Raw genomic sequence first — 18968 nt, 5'->3', positions numbered from 1 at the left:
TCTATAGAGATTATGGGCCCTTCCTATTGCAAACCAATGGATGTAGTGAATCCACGTAAGAATGATCCTACACTGGAGGATGAATATCCAAGGGTAGAAAATGTCTGTGGACAAAATTTGATACTTATAGTGTATGAAAAAGCAGATGGACTCCATGAGTGATAAAAGGACGTTGAAAATTATTGAAAAAAAGTGAAACTAAAATATGATTGAAACCCTTGTTCCCAAGGAGTTGTAATTTGTTCTAGTACCACTAATATAGATAATGGGGGATAATATATAGGAGGATTGGATGCCGAGAGATAGATAGAGAGAGGGAGAGAGAGAGAGAGAGATAGAGAGAGAGAGAGAGAGAGAGAGAGAGAGAGAGAGAGAGAGTGAGAGAGAGAGAGAGAGAGAGAGAGAATGATACTACATGGGAGAATGAATATCCAGGTGTAGAAAATGTTTGTGGACCAATTGTGATACTTAAATTATATGTAAAAGAAAAGTGACTACAGGAGTGCTAAAAGGAGGTTGAGAGAGAGAGAGATCAAATACAACCTTATTGCTATAATTAATCAATTTATTGGCTTGTTTAGAACATATTAGAGAGATCTTGGATTTAATTTTGTGCTAGTTGATCATGAAATACTTTCCATCCTTGATAAGATGATATTAGTTGTCTTTCCTCATGAAATTTTCAACCTTGATATACATATATCTGTTTCCAAACATTACACAACACATAGCATATGGTACTACATTTGCCTCCACTTCATAAATATAATCTCCACTTGTAACAAATTTTATTCTACACTATTTAGTGACCTTGATCTCTACATTTTTATTACCCATCCCAATGTCTATGGGTTAGGATTATCTTGAACTTCCAATTAAAGCTTGTTGACTAGATCTTCTACTATGAGGTTTCTTGTGAACTAGATTTTAATAGATCATCCACCATGGTGTTTTTGACATGGACATTCATATGAAAGAGTTTAATCATCCCCTTCTCTTACTTATAAGAAGGCTATCATGTTCACCTCATTTTTCACCGTAATGCATATAACATAGTAAAATCTTCTTCTTTTCATTCTTAAAATAGTTATTTGGATTCATTTTTTGATGCATCTTCCAACACTTACCTATAGTGTGTCTATTGATACAATAATGGTTACAACGGTTGTTTGTATCCTTGAATTAATGTGTAGTGCTTGTTAACTTATTGTCCTTTTATTTTCACTTCTTCTTCCCCTCCTTAGAAGCATCTTGGTAATATTTCTATTTGGAACCACCCAGTTTTCCTCTCTATTGGCATGTGTTCTCAAAGTATTATGCTTTTTGATACACCTCATCAACTACCCATGGTTTAAATAACAATACTTTCTTCTATATATGATTGTGTAAGCACCATATATACATGAGCCCAATGTCTAGGTTCTTAGGAGACATACCGAATATAATAGAATTTTTTCAACTTGATGGTCTATTCTTTCATACTCTAATCTTGACTTTACCTAAAGTGATGCCAATGGAGGGATTATTCCCCTGCATACCCAATAGGTTAAAACAAGATGTGATGAAGGTTTTAAATATCTCCCACTTAGTTACTTGTGGAACAATGTCCAACCTAAGTGTCTTCGTGAGGATTTCCAAGGGATAATGCATGGCTCTATAATTTTGGTAAGGCACATGAAATATTTTTCTCTTCTTCTATATTATGGACATTGAAATAAACTTCAAATTGTTACAACCAATTATTTAGCTTATCATCATTAATATCACCTCGGTATGGTTTTATTTCCACCTTTTCTTCCATTATAACAATGATTATGAAGAACTATTAACACTAGAACTTGGTTGCTTCTTCTATGGCTGTTTTTTTAGATCCTTTTCCAATTCTTCTTTATCTCTGATTTTTTTTCTACCATATAAACTCCCTAAAAATTCAATGCTTGTTTATTGTAGCCACCATTAGGATGGACATGTTACTGTAATTCGACTCATGTATAGTAGCCAGGTTTTGCAACTTCCTTCTTAAGTCAATCCTAGATTATGGAATTTCTGTAATAACCCCAAAGAAACTGCTATGATGCCAATACGATCTTCAAACTACCATCAATATTCCATTATGATGGTTCACCACAATAGCTCTAAAAATATTCTAAAGTTTTAACATTATAGTATATTTCCTTAGATCTAAAATTTATCATTATTAGCTTAGCACTTAAATTTATGAAAATAACTAAAATATAATTGAAGGAATAAAAAATGAGCATACCAAAAAAATGAACACGACATCTAACTTGGGAAACCCAATAAGGGATAAAACCCAACTAGAATGTGAGGTTTATTCTTTGATCTCTCTTCATTAGTTAATAAATGCAATTGCAAAGATGTTGCCTTAATCACTAGGAGTAAATGGTTGCTATAGAATATATCATTACATTTTTTATGCTTCAATAACTTACTCTAGATGCCCTACTCAACTATATAGAAATAAAAATATAAGAGAATGGAACCCCTTCTCTTACTAGTGATCTAATATTTAGCATAACCTAATAGCCATCTAGGAGTATAGTTAGGGTTTTTTGCATGCCTAAGCCCTCAAGTAATGTTAGGGTTTTGTACATTCCATAATACTCTTTAAAGTCCAAATGTGATTAGCCCCACATGAGTTAGTAATGGAGGTTGACATGGAATCCTTTTGATACCATTGTGGTCACAGGGTAGGTCAAATTATGGGAGTCACAAATTCCACATATTAACTTTGATTGAGTGAATTTTCACATTGTTCGAAATCTTTCAATGTGTAGAACAATGTTAATGGTTTTATATCTATACATGAAAATTTCAACCCCCAAAAGTGTCTATTGATGCCCCAAAATGGCTTTGGAATATTTTAAACATCAAATCACCAAACTACGACCTACCCTTAAAATGGGCTTTGTAAGATAATCCTTCCAATATTTTCACCTAAAAAGTACCATGATAGATAAAAAGTTACATAATGATCCATTTTGGATTAATATGGGTGAAAAATACTAAGGGTGCATAGTGCTTGGTATTAACATGTAAGGTTCATCTAATCCAACAAAATACTCATGGATCAAAATTAATGTTATATGTAGTGAATTGGGTGGTTGATTAAAATATACTGAATTTAAAGGTTAAACATCATTCATTTGAAGTCAACAACGTTGGACATATATAATAATGAAATATCAAAGATACAAAGTACAAACCAAATTCCCTTTCTCTATATTTATTTAAATATCATCTCCATTTACATGTGATAGGTCTAAAATTCTTGTCCAATATCTTAATAAAATAATGTAAATTCTAGTCTCTTTATATGTTGCTAAGTACTTCATATGTTATCTTTACTCTAGTAAGCACACCCCATCTACGTTAAGTGGTATCATGCCTCGAGGATCTTTCTTAAAGACATCTTGATTTATCATGTCAAGGTTTTTGACATTATGCAGACCATGTTGTTGTGGTGGATGAATATCTAGTGATTTCTGTTGGTCACTTTAATTGCTTATTAATTCAAACAATTAAGTGTTACATAAATTGTCAACCCAGGGAAGTCTGTTTATTTCAAAGGCAACTACGCACTATATGTGCTCAATCTCAAAAGCAATAGAAGTTGTAATAATAAATAAGTTAGTCACACCTTGCTCTAAGAAAACTAAAGCTCCACTCTGAGTTACGGCAAAAACAATCTATTGCAAACAATCACCAAAGAATGCTTAATTTCATTAAAGAGTAATCTAATGGAAAAGGAATCAATCTGCAAAGGAAAGCACTAGCTATGTTGTAACAGAGAACATGATCCTATTCCCAAAGCAGGAATCTTTAGCACCTGCTTTTGATTACCATGCTTGTCAGCTCACTCTGTAAACTCAATTGCAAATGGAACACTCATGAATTAACTGTAGATGAACTATATAATGTAGCAATCAATTGGAAAAATAGAGTTCAGCAACAATGCATAAGCACATTCAGTAAACATAACTTTTAACAAGGTATGGATAGGAAACACACTTAACACACTGCAGAAATATAATGGGTGAATCTTGTGATGAAGGTGGGCCCTGTCCTTCTCACAAGATTCCCCAGGAAACAAGAACTAGAAAGAAATGTTTAGAACAGTATTTTATTCATCCATCAAAATGTCATGTTACAAAAAGATTCCAGTTCTTCTCCTTCAGCTAAAAACCCTTTCGCAGACTGTCCCCCTTCTAGTTTAGATGTCTCCTCTTTTGAAAGAGGAGACATCTATTACAACTGATTACATGGTAAGTCCTATCTTTAACCCAATATACCAAACTAGGGAAATCAGTTTTCCTATTAACAAAATGTTGTTACAATGGTTATGGTAATGCTGACTTTGGAATGTGGTAGTTACAGCCAATGTAGTAGCTCCTTCGATGATCTTATTCTGCTATTGTCGAATCTAGAATGCAAATCACAACTGCTTCAGCAATGGGATTTGCTCCTTGTTCTAACTGTTACAGCAACATGACCTGTAATAATAACCCTATAGTCTTCAAGCTGTTTCAGCAACGTAGACTGCAATGATAACTATTTCAGCAACTATCCATTTCAATCAATAAATTATGAAAGTAATGTAATTGTATGTAAAATAAATTAAACGTATAGTAATGAGAAGAAATATTGTATACCTTTAGAAAAGTGGGTTAAAGCAATAACAAGGACTTTAGATATGGGTTGAAAACGGATGACATAATAGAAAAATATATAGTCAAAAAGGGACAATATGAGGTCCTAACATCCCCCCCAACTGAAAGGGTTGCATGTCCTCATGCAACTTTTACTCTGAATCTAAGTCCAAGTATTGGGACTTGCGGTGAAAATTACTTAGGCAGTAAGTATAGAAGGTGCTATCAGCCAAGTCTCTGAAACCATGAACATTCTGTAATCTCTGCCATGCTGCTAGCTCCTCCTTTTTGGACAACCTGAAGTAAGCCTTATATTCTTGTGCTGGCAGCCATAGAATAGGGAAATGAAAATGATACCCTAACCATTTTTCGGCACATTGTTGAATGAATTTGACATAGTTAGGTAGCCGTGAAATTACTATCTCAAGATTAAGAGGGTTAAAGGGATGATATTCCTTCCTTTCCTTAGGAGACTGTTCCCAAAATAGGTTGTTTGCCTGTAAGGCAAGGGCTCCCTTGGCTTTGACATAATGTTGGCAGTCTTTTAAGACTGCTGCCTGTAACTATCTGATATGCTTGTTCATTCCTGGTTCCTTCAAAAAGTAACGATTTTCAACAATGAAAATGGCCGCATTCCGTGGCTCAGATCGAATCCACAGAAGGCGATTATATTCATTGTGTCTTGTTGAAAGGAAGGCATTCTACCACGTGAGCTGGTTGGCAAGGAAAGAGACAAAGGCTCTAATTTGAATGTCACCGAACAGAGGGTTCAGATTGAGTTTCCTATCCTCAGGGATGGCTTCATTATCGAGATACAGTTCATAGAGTATATTTTGTTCACTGGGAGATGCTTCTGTAAAGGTTTTCACAAACTGTTCAGGTGTAGAAACCTCATGAGGTCTACCATCTCTAATTGCCTTTATTTGGAAGAATGCTAAGAATTCTGCAAGAAAGAGGGAGTACATGGAGGATGGTTTCCTGGTGGCTAGTAGTCTTTGAACCAAATTAAACATGAGGAAAAATTTAGTTTCTAACTGCTTATTTTCCCTGTTCTGTGCACGAGACTGTTCCAAAACTTCCCAATTTGCATATACATGATTTTTCCACAATAATTTGTGCTCCTGCAAGATATTTCTTGCGACATAACATATTCCTTCTTCCATTTATCCATTTGTGCTTGAGTGCTGCTGGTCTGAGTGAAGACAGTTTTTGTAGGTCGGGGTTCAGTCTGAGTAAACACAGTCTTTGTAGGCTGGGGTACAGGACTTTCGGTTTTAACAATCATAGTAGGTCCAGGTATTTGTGGTTTAACCTATTTTTCAAAACTCTTTGAAGGCCCTACTGGTTCTTGTGTAACAGCAGGGCGTTCCTCTTTAATTGCAACAGAAGTAGATGCAAGGGTGGCTCCAGGCGATGGAACTTCAACTATTTTATAACCGGCTTGATGATAGATATTACCACATTGGCTGCACATATATTCATTATAATGGTCTTTCTCTGTACTCTTCTCAGTTGCGGATGCTACACGAGCTAAAGTATACAAATTAAGCTCTTTTTCATAGGCTTCCCTTGCCGTTATTAATCCCTGTTTGTAAGCTTCGAGTTCTGATTTTAGAAACTCGTTTTCCTATAGAAGGGAAGCCAAGCTGATTGGGCTTTGTGTAGCAGTGGCAGTTTCAGTAGCTGATTCCAGTGAATGAAAGACCTGTTGTTCCATAGTAGCTTCATCATTTGGAGCCTCAGCAGGTGGTTCTTGTGTGGCAACTGCTGAATCATCGGCTAGTTCTGTAACAACTTCATCATTATGAGCATCAATATTTTGCATATCAGCAGATGGTTCTTGTGTGGAAACTACTGACTCGGTAGCTGGTTCTTGTGTGGCAGCTACATCTAGGTTGTCTGTTTTCTGTTTATTAGTAGTTGGTTCTTGTGTGACAACTGCTAGATCAGTAGCTAGCTCTTGTGGGGTAGCTACATCTAGGTCATTTGCTTTTTGTTTATCAACAGTTGGTTCTTGTGTGACAACTGCTGGATCAGTAGCTAGTTCTTGTGGGGCAGCTACATGTTGTACATCATCTTGGGTATCTAGATTTGGTGGATCAATAGCTGGTTCTTGTGTGACAGCTGCTGAATCAGTAGCTGGTTCTTCTGTGGCAGCTACATTCTCTGAAAAAAATGATGTTTGCATTTCAGTACCCGAGGGTGAGACAGGTAAATATTCAGGGCCTTGGGACTATGGTGGGGTATGGGGTTTTAGAGTAATAGGTGGGGAATTTGGGATGGTGGTAACAGTTGCTACTTCAATAGACATCCTTGTTCGTCTTCGAGGTAAAAGGGTAGGGAAAACAATGATTTTTCTTTTGTGAGTGGTTTTCTTTAGAGGAGGAGGGTCATGAGGGATGTTAGCTTCTTTGGTTGAGGCCCTTGTTCGTCTTTTTGGTAGGGAAGTAGCCTTTTCTTGCCTTTTTATTTTTAGCTTAGCAATGGGAAGGTTATCTTCAGAATCATCACTAGGAATGTGGACAGTGGGAGTGGATGATTTTGCTAAATTATGGGATGGAGTTAATGTGGTGGGAGGGTCAGTTGGATTAGCTAATGCGGGTGGTGGAATTTCTGGGGGGTAAGAAATGCTTCCTGATTATTGTTCGGAAGGATTTTCAACTTGCTGAAGGGATTCTAGGAGTTTGTTGAGGAATTTCAGCTGTTGTTTGAGGAATTTCAGTAGCTTCTTGGGGAATTTCAGCTGTTGCTTGAGGGATTTTAGCGGCTTCTTGGGGTTCTAGGGGTGGATTGTTAGGTGGGGGAGGGTTTTGCTGAGCCAAAGCTCTTTGAATTAATAACTGGTCGAGACGATGATGGGTGAGGGAAAGGAGTGGGTATTTTGCATGCATACAGTAATGTGACATATTCTTTAGACACCCAAGTAGATAATACGGCATATTTAACAGTCGACCATGTCTCAAATGATTTAACAGGACAAAATCATGCTGATAGACTACCTGGTAGCGACCTTCGCAGGTGAGATAATGCTTGAAAAATTCGGCAACTGTTGGCCATGGAAGTGGTAATGAATGAAGTGCACCACCCCTGCCTTTAGGCTTGACCCACTCTCTTAGTAGAAGAAAGTCCTGCTGTGCATTAAGAATGATGTGTTTACGACTAAACCATCAAGTGCCAGTAACTGGTAGGCCTGAAACCTGTGCTATATCATCCTCTCAAACTGGAATTCAAACTCCTTGAATGGTAGAATAGCCATCCCATAAATTACATGGAAATTCAGGGACTTGCTATGGATCAAAACCCTGGAGCCTCCGAAAATAATATACCCAACCGGCGTGCTGAAAAAATTGATATACCTCTGGGTGTAATTCTAATAAAGCTACTGATCTGGGCTCATAACAAATAGCAGGTCCTCCCATAGTTACCAGTGTCAGTAAAATGCACAGTGACAAACCAAGTTACTGCACCCAAAACAGAGTAAATTTGCAAATGAGTTCATGGAATAATAAGACAGAGACGGGGTGATGAGATGTAATCGTGGGTAAAAAAAATGACGGTGATTGGCATGTTGTGAAATGATGGCTTGATGATTTGTATTTCCCCCAACTATGGCTGGAATAATGAGTTTTAAATGTACGACGATCGTGGTAATAATGTTGTAATCTTCTCATTTGACTATAGTTTAATAATATTTAGACCTACAAATACATACCTCATGTTTACCTTTGATTGATATTCGGAAAATATATAGTATACATTGCTAATAGATCATCAATGGTTATGGAAAAGGGGTTTTGAAAAATGAGGGTAGTTGTATGAAAGGCCTACATAATGATAGGAAAGGGCAGTGAAAGAACAATGCAATAACTGATTCTCACAACTGAAAGTAATGTATATTCATTCCTTGAGAAGAAATGGTGTTTTAGCGAAAGGGAAAATGGTAAGAGTTAGTGTTTTAGCAATGGGGAAAATGGGGAAAGGTTGGTGTTTCAGCAACGGGAAAATGGATGGAAATTGGTGTTTCAGCAATGGGGAGAAGAATGTTGCTGTAAATGGGAGAAATAAGGAAAATGTTGCTAAAAAATACTTATGATAAGAATGGGAAAGATGTTGCTGAAAAATAATGGGGGACATAAGGAGGAGAAAAAGGAAGAATGATAAAAATGGGGTAATGAATTGTGAATTGGAGTGAGATAACAATGCTTCACAAGATGAAGCTTAAATCTGCTTGCAGTAAGATTTTTCTTTTCAACCAGCCTCCCTACATCTGAGATCTGTAAAATAATCAATTGTAACATGGCAACCCTTGACAGGGATTATTAGTTAAGAAATATAATCTAATACTAAAAAGAATACAATGCATAAATTAAATGAAATGAGGGGTATCAGGCTCCCCCAAAAAGATATAATGTGAATCTGCCATGCAAGTAGCTTTGAAATCCTCTTTAGAAATGGGCTACTGGTAGGGACAAAGCCGATACCCATTTACTAATAATGGTGTTCTAGAATCATCAATTGTTAGGAGCCTTACTGTTCCATTGGGAAAAACAGTATCTATTTCGTAAGGTCCCAACCATCTTGTTCGTAATTTCCCTTGAAAATTTTCAAACCGAGAGTCATACAATAAATCCCAATTACCTTTTTGGAACTGCTTATGCTTAATAGTTTTATCATGCCACCTAGTTCTTTGTTGTTGAATCATAGTTGTTTGATGGATGGAATCTAACCTCTTTTCATCCAATTCCTGAAGCTGTTGCAACCTAGCTGTCTGTGCATTAGTCAAATCAAGGTTAACAACTAAAGTAGTTCTTAAGGCTTTATTCTCAAATTCCACAGGAAAAACAACACTTTTACCATAAACCAGTTCATAAGGAGAAAATCTTGTAGTGTTCCTCCTGGACGTTCTATAAGCCCATAATGCCTCAGACAGCCTTTGAGACCAATCCTTCCTATTTTCCTTCACTATTTTTGTTAAAATAGCTTCTATGACCTTGTTTGTACTTTCGACCTGACCATTGGCTTGGGGGTGGTAAGGTGTAGTCATTTTATGATGAATATGATATTTTTGAAGCGTGGCTTTAAAACCATGAGAATTGAAAGGAGGTCCTCCATCTGTAACTAGTTCTCTAGGCACTCCAAATCTAACAAAGATTTCTTCAAATAGAAAAGTCAAAACGGCTTCTTCATTAGCTCTAATAAGTGCCTTAGCTTCCACCCATTTAGTCATATAATCTGTACAGACCAATATGTAAATTCTTTGACTAGATGGAGGATTGATGGGTCCTATAAAGTCTAGAGCCCATCTTTCAAAGGGTTCAAGTATTACTTGGGGATTCAATGGAATTTCATCTCTATGATTAGGTTGACCCATTCTATGATCTATCATAGGCCCTAACATATTTCTTTGCATCCTTGAAAAGTGAGGGCCAATAATAACCCATTATGAGAATTTTATGTGCTATCCTCTTATTATCAAAATGCCCTCCGCAAGGGCCATCATGACAAGCCTTCAATATATCATAAACCTCATCTTCTCTAATGCATCTTCGGATTTCATGATCAAGTCCTATATGGAAAAGACTCCCACTTATCGAGCTATATTGAGCACTTTGTTGAATGATCTTTCTTTTCTCTTGATGTGATAGGTGTGATGGTAGCTTCCCTGCAACCAGATAATTGGCAATGTCTGCATAACAAGGTGAGTGAGCAGATACTGCAAATAAATACTCATCAGGAAAGGAATCATCTACTGGAGTATTATCATCAGTTTTTATCCGATAAAGGAAATTAGCAACTACATTTTCTTTACCTGGTCGATCTACAATTGTAATATCAAATTCTTGTAATAGCAATAACCACATGCTAACTTGAGAAATTGTGACAGATTTGTTCATTAAATACTTAATAGTTGAGTGGTTAGTATGAACAAAAGTAGGATAACCAGTAATGTAATGTCGAAATTTATTAATAGCATAAATGACTGCTAAAAATTCTTTCTCAGTAACTGTGTAATTAAGCTCAGTAGGGGTCATATTCTTACTAATGAAATAAATAGCATAAGGAAGATGATTTTCTTCTTCTCCCAAGAAAGCTCCAATTACGGTATCCAAATCATCAGAGGATATATGAAAGGGAAGTGCCCAATCAGGTCCCCTTAGAATAGGATCTGTAGACAACTGATACTTAAGTTCATCAAATTCTTTCCGGCAAAGATCAATCCACTTAAATTTAGGATTTTTCATAAGTAACACAAACAAAGGAGAAGCTATTTTAGAAATTTTTTTGATAAATCTCCTGTAATATCTAGCATGTCCTAAAAAACTTCTTACATCAGTTTGTGTTTTAGGGATAGGAAGGGTCTGAATTACTTGTACTTTGGATGGATCTACCTGAATCCCTAGGAATGAAATGAAGTGCCCTAGTACAATTCCTTCGTTCATCATCATATGACATTTTTCAGTACTCAAGGAAAGGTGAGCTTGTATACAACATTTAAGTACTTTCTCAAGGTTTTATAATGCATCTTCAAAAGTCACACCATAAGGATTAAACTCATCCATAAATATCTCCATAGAGTCATTAAGCATATCATAAAAGATTCCTATCATTACTCTTTGAAACGTTGTTGGAGCATTACATAGTCCAAATGGGAGAACTCTATAAGCAAAAGTTCCCCAAGGATTAGTAAAAGTGGTCTTGTCTTGGTCTTGGGGTGCAATTTTGATTTGGTTATATCCACTAAAACGATCTAAAAAGGAAAAGAATCTCTTCCATAACAAACTGTCTAGAACCTGATCAATGAATGGCAAGGGAAAACGATCTTTTTGAGTGGCTTTGTTTAAGGCTCTATAGTCTACACACACTCTCCATTTCCCGTTTTTCTTAGGTACTATCACCAATGGAGAAACCCATTCACTATTAGATATGGGGTATATAAACCCTGCATTAAGCAATTTTTGAAGTTCTTCTTTAACAATTTCCCTCAAATTTGGATTCATTCGTCGCTTGGGTTGACAGACTGGTTGGCACCCTTCCTTAATATGGATACGATGAGTACATAATTTAGGAGAGATCCCCTTCATATCTGTATAGTCCCATGCGAATGCTTCCTTGTTTTCTTGAAGTAACTTCATTAGTTGTTGTGTTTCAGCATCTGATAAGTTGGGGTTTATGTTCAATGTTTTGCCAAGTTCAATTTCTACTATTATGCTTTTAGAGGAGATAGTAGTTGATGTTTGAGGTAAATTTTCAGATTTAAGCTTTTCTTGGGTTTCAGGTTCAAAAAATGTAGTCAACTGGTTATATGTTTCAGAAGTGACCGAGGAGGGTTCGGAAATAAAATTACTAATTACTTCATCCTCCATGCTATCTTTAAGAGTTAAGTCTTGTCCGATAGTCAAAATAGGTTGAGTAGCATTATCATCATAATCCAACCATACAAAAATCATCATTATTAATCATAGGTTTGGCATGCGGATAAAGAGTAAGCTGCTTAGTTTCACATCCATTAGAAATTGTCATTGAACCTGATCTACAGCTGATAAAAGCATCTACTATAGCCAGCCAGGCTCTCCCCAAGATTAGAGGATGTCCCCCCAACATTTTTTTAGTCTGTAATACAACAAAGTCAGTTGGGTAATTCCAGGATTCAACTGAAATGATTAGATCTTCAATTAATCCTTCTAGTTTGATTGTGGAACAGTCAGCTAACTCCAGGATGGTTGGTGTTTCTATGATTACATTCTTTAACTATAATAGTTCTGAGGTTTCAAGGGTCATAATATTTATAGCAGCACCTAAGTCTACCAGAACTTGTGAAACAATAGTTTTTCCAATCTGTACTGTAACCGTAGGATGACCGAGGTCACCATATTTAATAGGGGGAGTTTTTTCGAACATTAAAGTAGCTAGATCACCCATCACATGAACTGTAAGGGGATCTTTAGCTTTCCTACCAGGTTTCCTAATACAAATGTCTTTAATGGTTCTAGCATAAATTGGTACATCTCTGAGTGCTTGTAAAAGTGGGATTTTAACATAAAGATTCTGCAATTCCCCTAAAAGATTAAAAGTAGGTGGCTCTGGTCTCTTAGTTAGAGCTAGACACTCAGGGAATGGTGGCTCTGCTGTTTCAGCACCTTCATTAGATGGTGGCTCGACTGTTTCAGTAACCTTATTAGGTAAATTATTCTTTTTTGTCTCTTGTTTGTCAGAGTCAGAAGAGGTAATAGCATCTATAATCGGCTCAACTACTCTCCCAGATCGTAAATGAATATCATTACAATGCACAGGGTAAATAGGAGATGTAGGTAGGTTCTAAATATCGATGAATTGCACAACTTTATTATTAGGGTTAGGGTTCATTTTTACATGCAGCTGGGGTCTTATTGTCTGATTATTTGGTGGAGCACCTGTCAGTAGAGATAGTGGTTTCTGAAACTAAGGAAATTGGTTTGGGAACAGGATTTGTTGATCTCTCCAGTTTGGGTTCCAATGATTAAAATAAGATTGCTGTGGAGGCCAAGGAGTCTACATTGCAGGGTCTACAAAGGGAGGGTTTGTTTGTTGCATGGGTGGAAAATTCATTTGATTAAAGGGTGGGTATTGCATTTGGTTGAGGGGCGGGTAGTTTTCTTGATTAAAAGAAGGAAAATTATTCCAACGATTAAATGGCATATTAGAGTTCATACCTTATCCTCATGGTTGCCATTGCCTCCTTTGTGTCAGAAAATAAACTGCTTCAGCTTCCTCCTCGGTTGGTTGCAACGCTGCTTTTATTCCTGGTAAAGAAGGGCATTGTTGAGTTTCATGGTCCTTCTCACAAATGGTGAAAATTGGTACCTTATCCAATGGGCATTCCCTTAGTGGATGTTTTTCTCTACATTTAGGACAGAAGATGGCCAAAGCAGCTTCTACCTCTTCTTGTTTCTTCTTAACCTGCAAGGTATCAATCTGTGAAGAAAAAGAACTTAACATTTCAGTTTTGAATTCCTTGAGTAGATTACCTATTTCAGCTCTTATTGCTCCTCCACTGGTTGATTTTTGGACTCTTGAATATGTACTATCCCTTCTTTTTGATCTATTTGCAGCTCCTCTTAAACATCTCTTGCAGAGGTTGACACTTTCATCATACGATTCTTTAGATATGTCCCCTTTACCCAGCATATTTAGCATGTCTAAACAATCATCCCTTACCCCTTTCAATAATATTGTCTTAAGAATATCTTTACTTACATTGGGGTGATTGGATCTCTGCAGATTGTATTGTAGTCTTTCCACAAAGTCCTCCAGATTTTCGTCATCCTTCTAAACCATCTTAAATAATTCCTCCCTTTTTTCTCTTGTCCGGCAATAGTCTTGATATTTGGTCAAAAACTTCTCCTTCATTTGTTCCCATGTCGTGATTACCTGACTTCCCAAACTCATAAACTATCTTAGTGCATTTCCTTTTAATGTTGCTAGAAATAGCTTCAATTTCTGAGCATTAGTAACATAATCATAACTTCTACACAATATATCAAACTCAAAAAGAAACTCATCAGGATCCTCAGAAGATAAACCATGGAAGTTAGGTAAGGCTGAGAGTGGGATATTCTTCATAGGAGTTGCCCCCGTAGGAAGATCCCTAATAGGAAATCCCAACGTAGAGAGAGAATTTTCCCCTCTTCCTTCCTGTCTTCCATTATAGAATCCTTCATCATTCTCTTCCATTAGTTGCTCTCCCGTTGCACTTGCTATGTCTTCAATGTTTTCTGTTAGCTCCTCAATGTCCTTAACTAGCTCCTCAATGTCCTCAATTGATCCCTCAATGTCTTCAGCTGGTTCCTTGAAATCTTCTGCTGATTTTTCAATTTCTTCTACTGTTTCCTCAACTATTTCAGGACCCACAACTTCCTCTGTTTCGTAGTTTGTTTCGAGGGAGAGCTGAGGCTTGGGATTCCAAGAGCTCAACCTCTGAGAAGTTTTAGCCTTTGATATAATATCATCAATAAAGGTCTTTCTTCCTCCTCCTTTACCCTTACCACCTATATGGTTGTATTTCTTGCATCCTCTCATGCACTCTGCATATCTAAAAGAAAAACGTTAATGCTTTTTGAAATCTACAATTACCTTCCACGGCAACGGTGCCAAAATGTTGGTCACTTTAATTGCTTATTAATTCAAACAACTAAGTGCTACATAAATTGTCAACCTAGGGAAGTCTATTTATTTCAAAGGCAACTACGCACTGTATGTGCTCAATCTCAAAAGCAATAGAAGTTGTAATAATAAATAAATTAGTCACACCTTGCTCTAAGAAAACTAAAGCTTCACTCTAAGTTACAACAAAAACAATCTATTGCAGACAATCACCAAAGAATGCTTAATTTCATTAAAAGAGTAATCTAATGGAAAAGGAATCAATCTACAAAGGAAAGCACTAGCTATGTTGTAACAGAGAACAAGACCCTATTCCCAAAGTAGGAATCTTCAGCACCTGTTTCTGATTACCATGCTTGCCAACTCACTCTGTAAACTCAATTTCCAATGGAACACTCATGAATTAACTGTAGATGAACTAAATAATGCAACAATCAATTGGAAAAACAAAGTTCAGCAACAATGCATAAGCACATTCAGTAAACAGAACTTTTAACAAGGTATGGATAGGAAACACACTTAACACACTGCAGAAATATAATGGGTGAATCTTGTTATGAAGGTGGGCCCTATCCTTTTCACAAGATTCCCCAGGAAACAAGAACTAGAAAGAAATGTTTAGAACAATATTTTATTCATCCATCAAAATGTCATGTTACAAAAAGATTCCAGCTCTTCTCCTTCAGCTAAAAACCCTTCCGCACTCTGTCCCCCTTCTAATGTAGATGTCTCCTCTTTTTAAAGACGAGACATCTATTACAATTGATTACATGGTAAGTCCTATCTTTAACCCAATATACCAAAATGGGGGAATCACTTTTCCTATTAAAAAAATGCTATTACAATGGTTATGGTAATGCTGACTTTGGAATGTGGTAGTTACAGCCAATGTAGCAGCTCCTTCGACGATCTTCTTCTGTCGTTGTCGAATCTAGAATGCAAATTACGACTGCTTCAACAACAGGATTTTCTCCTTGTTCTAACTGTTACAGCAACATGACCTGTAATAATAACCCTGCAGTCTTCAGGCTATTTCAACAACGTAGACTACAATGATAACTCTTTCAACAACTATTCGTTTCAATCAATAAATTATGAAAGTAATGTAATTGTATGTAAAATAAATTAAACATATAGTAATGAGAAGAAATATTGTATACCTTTAGAAAAATGGGTTAAAGAAATAACAAGGACTTTAGATATGGGTTGAAAACGGATGACATAATAGCAAAATATGTAGTGAAAAAGGGACAATATGAGGTCCTAACAATTTCATACTACTAGAAAGATTATTATAGACCCAAGGCAATGCTAGCAAAAGGAATTGGTTACTATAGTATACAATATATTATTAGATTGAGGGATATCATGCACATTAGAGTAGAGATGCAAGTAATAATGAATTACAAAAATCAATAAAATTAATACATTTAAGAATTGAGATGAACATTGGAAGAGTTAGAGGTGAGAAAAACAAAAATGTAAATGATGAATTACATCTTAAGGATGAAACTATAGAAAAATGTCATGCACGTGAAGAAATAGATCAAGGACTAGAGGTGATAGGAATCCTATAATATTGAGTTAATGCTAGAATATAAATTTAAAATTATGATGGTAGACTCAAATATGAAACTATAATTAACTAGAGTGTTGAGATTGAGAAGTATTTTGAAATCAAATTTATTGAGAATCCAAATATGGTTAGGAATGTAGCCACAAAATTAAAAGGTATTGATACAATGTGGTGCAAATTAAAAAAAATGGATAATAACATAGTTAAGATACAAACAATAAAAAATATAGTTAAGAAGATAAAATAAAATAAATATTACCACTTGATTACTAGCAAGCTCTATACATGTACGATAATAACATATAGTAGAGAGACACATAAATTACACAATACAATGAGGAGATTTATAAGATCTCTATAAGATTGAGTTTAAATTAGGAGTATAATTTACAAATGGTAATAATGCATGTTAATGATTTATAGTTACAAAATTACAATGAGATGAGTAAATATTACATCCATAATGTTGACAAAGTGTATTAGATCATTTAATAAAGGTTAAAAATAAAATAAATAGAAGGTGCATAAAATACACATGGAAGAGAGCTGGCATTATGGCTAATGTGTTGTCCTAGATGGAAACCTGCTTGACAAACATGTACTTGATGTAAATATGATGGTCATGAAATATTGAAACTATTAGGGATATTAGTTGAAATGTTACAATGGATATGGATAGAGAAATGATGGTTCAGTTACAGATGGATGACAAATGTAAATATTGAGAAAGTATATGCAGTTCCACGTAGGTCATGTGAGAAAAATTCATGTACACAATCTGAACCATGGAAATATGTATACGAGGGGTTATTACCATGACATTTTCCTATAGTAATTATGGTGACAACATTTATTTGATTATGTCAACAAATGCTAATGAAATTAACAAAGGATTTAAATAAGGTATTGGCTAAGGAAAAATATATATAAGGAGAAGGAGATCAAGGTGTTAAGTGTGCAAGTAATGGATTATTCTTGTCTAATTTGATCTGAAACAGGTCTGCACCATGAAGAAAGGAGAAGGATCAGATCTTATAGATCTAAAAGGATAGTGAATATCAATGAATACACTTGCTTGATCTACTTATGGTTTTGTAGTTAATAATGATAGATGTGTAGTTATGATGATGGTATGATCTAAATATGCTTACAATAATATGTGATATTGATAGTAAAGGTTGGAAAATGTGAATTATGCTTGCAATGAAGGTTTGATTTAGTAGTTTAAATTATGTACGTTAGTTTTCTTCAGTAAGGTCACATACATATGCAAATATGGTTTTGTATTGTCATGTATCGATTCTGTAATGATTTATTCAGTATGTTGAAATATATACATGGGTGTTCTGAATGGTAGTCATGTATATATTCATATCTGTTTTATGGAAGCCACATATATCTACTAGGGTTTGAATTGATGCTTGATGATGATAGTTGATGAAGTTTATTCTACTTTTTGTTGTTTGTCAATGATGTTTATATAAGCATGGTTTGTATCTCTGCAGTGATTGGATTGATTAGGTTGTGGCTTCGTGTGTTGATAAATGATGATGTCACATTGTGATTAGGTATTCAATGAGTCAGTATTGATATATCTATGATTAGTTGTTGTTGTGAATCAGTATTTCAGTGATTCAGTTTGAGAGTGTTTCAGTATTTAGTGATTTGAGATATGTACATAGACAATATGTAGAGGAAACATGTATTAACGTAGGTATGCTTCAAAAATCACGTATATATTATAAATTTAATATTGGTTAGGGTTTATAGTGACTACACAATGTTTCTTTGATGCTTGATTATTATTGAATAATGTGATTAATCAGTGAATGGTTAAATGGTTGAGGTGTGACAATATTGCTTGGTATTTCATTGATTTGATCTAGTGCATTGGTTGAGGTTTAATTCAGTGATTGGATTACTTCAGTATTCAGTGGTTTACATTTTTTCAGTGATTCAGATTTTGTGAATCAGTATATCAGTTTGGCATATTGGTTTGGGCTTATTGTTGGTATGGGTCTAGTATGAAATATCATCAAACATGATCCACGAGAGGTGTTGAGGTTTGAGCCTGTAGTGAGGGATTCAGAGGTTCCTTCTAGTGGTAGACGATAAATTTGTTCAGGGGGTAGGTGCTTCCTTCTGGTAGGTGTTTCCTTCTGGTAGGAGCTTGTAACAAGATTAGGGAGTTGTAACTCCCTTACAATGGGTGGTGGAAAATGAGTGGAGGTTGTAGCCTCCTACAGGTGGGTGCCTACGTACTGGTGAGAGTTTGTGCTAATACAATATGTAATGAATCTTTTATTTATAATAAAAGAAGAAGATAGAGATGATGACAATGATGGCTTTCTCCCACATTAGGTTTCCACCTAAAATACCATTTTTCTCTGTGTGTTTCTTATGTGTTATGATTTTTCTATTATTTACTACATATTGGATGGTTAATGAATCAATAATGCAATGGTTAAGGTTAACTCATTGATGGATTTATGATAAATTAATTAATTTGGGTATACATTGTTTTCCTTCATTGAAGTCAGGTACACACATTGGTTTCATAAAGAATAGTAATGTATTCATAA

The sequence above is a fragment of the Pinus tabuliformis genome, chromosome 3_1, assembly GCF_031772625.1.
Source record: "Pinus tabuliformis cultivar Carrire ecotype Pingquan chromosome 3_1, CPIR1, whole genome shotgun sequence".
In the NCBI taxonomy this organism is placed as follows: Eukaryota; Viridiplantae; Streptophyta; class Pinopsida; order Pinales; family Pinaceae; genus Pinus; species Pinus tabuliformis.
This window is presented reverse-complemented; position numbering follows the sequence as displayed.